Source organism: Otolemur garnettii, unplaced genomic scaffold (genome assembly GCF_000181295.1).
Source record: "Otolemur garnettii isolate 467f Iridium unplaced genomic scaffold, OtoGar3 scaffold00033, whole genome shotgun sequence".
NCBI classification, from domain to species: Eukaryota; Metazoa; Chordata; class Mammalia; order Primates; family Galagidae; genus Otolemur; species Otolemur garnettii.
Window position 1 is genome coordinate 3,375,656 of NW_003852428.1, and position 4,018 is coordinate 3,379,673.

A 4,018-nucleotide genomic window follows, 5' to 3' on the forward strand; every position below is an offset into this window, starting at 1 on the left:
TTTTGATTTTGTTTCTCCTGCTGATTTGCTGGAGTTCTTTGTAGATTCTATTTATTAGTCCTACACGGGCTACAGAGCATGAACGTATTTTTTCCCATGTTGTAGGTTGTCTATTTACTCTATTGATTGTGTCCTTGACTGTTCCGAAACCTTTCAATTTAATCAGTTCCCATTTGTTTGTTTCTGTTGTTGTTCTGATTGCCATTCAGGTCTTCTTCACAAATTCCTTCCCTAGACCAATATCTGTAAGAATTTTTCCAACATGGTTTTATAGAATTCTAATGATTCTATGCTTTAGGTTTAAGCCTTTTATCCATTGTGAATTAATATTTTTGAGAATTTATTTAAATATTTCTATAGGTAAAATTCACCAGACTTACTGGATGATTTTATACACCTTAAATATTTCTCCAGATTTAAATGGAAAAATAAAAAGTCAAAAATTAGTAACACTAATTATATATCATATTTCATTTCAGAAGAGAAAAATGGCCTATTTTCAGGGATAGTTGCTTGCAACTGAGGTCTTTTATAATAAACTTTAAAAACAGATAGATGATAGATACAGATCTATAAAATAAAATTTAAATATATATATTTTTAATTTTATTTTCTGACCTGTATCATTCTCCTTTACATAAAAAACTCTTACACTGAGACACTATGGCTCACACCTGTAATCCTAGTACTATGGGAAGATAACAGTGGCAGAATTGCTTGAGGCCAGGAGTTTGAGACAAGCCTGAGAAACAGGAAGACCCCACCTCTACCATTAAAAACAAGAAGAAAAATTAGCTGAGTGTGGTGGCAAACATCTGAAGGTCCAAGTATGTGGGAAGCTGAGACAGGGGTATTATTTTAGCCCAAGAGTTTGAGGGTGCAGTGAACTATGATGATGTCACTGTACTCGAGCCTGGTTAACAGAGCAAAAACCAGTCTTGATAAAAAAAATAAAAATAAAAAGTTCACATAAAAGGTTAATTTAATTTTATTTATTCAGGTAGTTAAAATAACTTTCCTGGGTATAACAGTGTATAAAATGTATGAAAGTGTTAACTGTTGTCTGGGTTCAGATTAAACAATATAGATTTTCTAGGTCATAAAATCAATGACGACTGGAAACAACTGACTTTACTCTCATGCTGTTACTTAGTATATCTACTTATTTATGTTTGACATAAAACAAAATTTGAATAAGCAGCATAAAGCACTTTTTCTATGAACAGTATTATACTGGCCAAAGCACTAAAAGTAGTAGCTTTTACATGTAGTTGAAATACTCTGTTAGTCACCATATATTGATAATAAGATCATGTGTTTACGGGATCTCTATTTAGCTTTGTTTCATTAACACAATTATCAACTATACTAAATCATGTCTTAATTGTAAGAAAAACATGAAAGAAATTGAGGCATACTTTTAGATCTATAAGGTGTGCATAAAGAAACATTTCCTATGTGACTGTTTGCAAATTACTTTGTTGGAAAAATAATCATGTAAATTCCAGATAAACATTTTACTCTTCCATTTGTAAGAGTAATAACAGATAGAAATATTCTAAATTATTCTTCTACACACATTTCCCATTTGACAACCCTAGGCCCATTAAATTAACTAATCACCTTCCTGGGGTGAAAATTTCATGCTTCAAGTATGGGTTGATTAAGATTAGTGTCCCTGGTAGTTGGTCACCTGCTTCATGATTAGCTTTCAGGAGCTGTGGCTGCTCAGATGAATGAATACCACAAAGCATTCCGAATATTTTAAATGCATGGTCTGTTTTCCTGCTCTCCATGTGTCTGAAATTGCCCAGTGTGCTATGGAGTTGTTTTATGTTTCTCTCTGCTCCACTCTTATAGACTATTATTACTCAGTCTTCTTTAGAAAATAAATAATCAAACTATCTTTACTAAATTTTATTTCAAAAATTAGTAGAGAGGCTTATTTTACTTTTACTTTCAGAAGTAAATATATGTTAAAAACGTGTTTGCAATTCAAATAAAAAACACAAAGCAGTCTCAGATATCAAGTAATTATTTTTCTGCAATAAATTTGAGAAGTGTTCTACTTTACCTTTTTTGTCTTTATCTGTCAACAAATCTTAAATAATCATAAAAAGCCATAATTTAAAACCCCGAGGAAAGAAACTACCAAATGTAACCACTATTTTTACTATTATGTACTATCATCTTTTATATAATTATGCAATTTTAAGGAAAAATATGATTGCATATATAGAGTGTCTAACACAGGCGACCTCGAACTATGGCCCACGGGCCACATGCAGCTGGCTGGCTTAGGACATTTATCCAGCCTGCCAGGTGTTTTTGCTGCCACTGCCTATCCTGCTTAGCATCTGACTCGTCCCAGGTCCCATAGTCCAGCCCTCCAACAGTTTGAGGGACAGTGAACTGTCCCCCTGTTTAAAAAGTTTGAGGACCCCTGGTCTGACATGTTTGATATATATACACACATTATAAAATAATTACCATGATCTAATAAATTATACAGTGCCTCACATTGTAACCACTCTTCATGTGTATGGGGAGGACACTTAAGATCCACTCCTTTAACAAATGTAAATGATACATTATCATTACGTATAGGCACCAGGCTATACATTTGATTGCCTGTACTTATTCTTCTTATAGCTGAATTTGTACCCTTTGACCAATGTCTCTCCTTTTTGCCTCACATCCTTAGGTAACCACCAGAGCATTCTCTGTTTCTATTAGTTCACTTTTTTTTTTTTTTTGGTTAAAATTTCACGTATAAGTAGCGTCATACAATACTACATATTTGCCTTTGCATGTCTGCCTTATTTCTCACATAATGTCTGCCAGGTTCATCCATCCTGCTGCAAATGGAAAGATTTTCTTTCTCTCTCTCTCTCTTTTTTTTTTGTGTGTGACTCAATGTGCTCACTTCACTGTGCACATAGCCCAAAATGTTCTTGATTCATCTGTTGATAGTCATATGGATTGTTTCTCTGTCTTGGCTATTATAGATAATACTATGAGGACAACACTGCAGGGATTTCTAAAAGATAACAATATTATTTCTTTTAAATTTATATCCAGAAATGAGATTCTTGGATCATACAGTAGATCTACTTTGAACTTTTGAGGAACACCCATACTAGTTTTCAAAAGGGTTATATCACTTTACATTCTTACCACAGTCTACAAAATTTCCCTTTTCCTTACGTCTTCAGCTACACTTATCTTTCGCTCTGTTTCATAACAGCCATCCTCCCAGGCTTGAGGTTGTAATTCACTGCGGTTTTAATTCTCATTTCCCTGATGATTAGTGTAACACATAAACGAGTCACTATAAAAGTTTTGAAACAAACTGCGTTACGGTCCATTATTTCACTAGAAGCACAGCTGACAGCACCCTTTCTGATTCACCCATGCACGTTTCAACTCGCTCAGTTTATCAATGTTGTTGGGAGGGCTTCTTTTGTTTCTGTCCATGCAGATTTTACATTTGTTGATTTATGTATCTCAAAACTTTGATAGTGACCCAGGTATATTCATATGTATTTATTTGTGTTGTTAATATCAAACTAACTTTTCAGATTGAAAATATACACATGTAAAATAAAAGTTAAGCAATGGCTTCCAAATAAAAATTTATGTTAGAAGTAGGATTTAAGCTTATGCATTCTTCTCTACTTCTAAAGAAAAATCCTATTCCCTGGGATTATCCATTGAAAGGCTTAGAAACAAAGAATAATCCAGTAAAATAATAATTTCTATTATTCAAAAAATTGTCCAGAAATACCATTTTTATTACACTGTTCCATGGGTCCTCAGAAACATTGCTATTCCAGCTTCATATCCTTTGTTATCTTCTCATGCTTAAAAGCAAAACAATTACCTACAAAAATGAGGGTTCTGTCACAGAGACATAAGCCTTATAAAGTGGGTATTATTTGACAATGATGGGACATTTTGGCTACAAAGAAGACTAATAACTATAGCGAATATAGAAGAATTATTTATATATTTATTC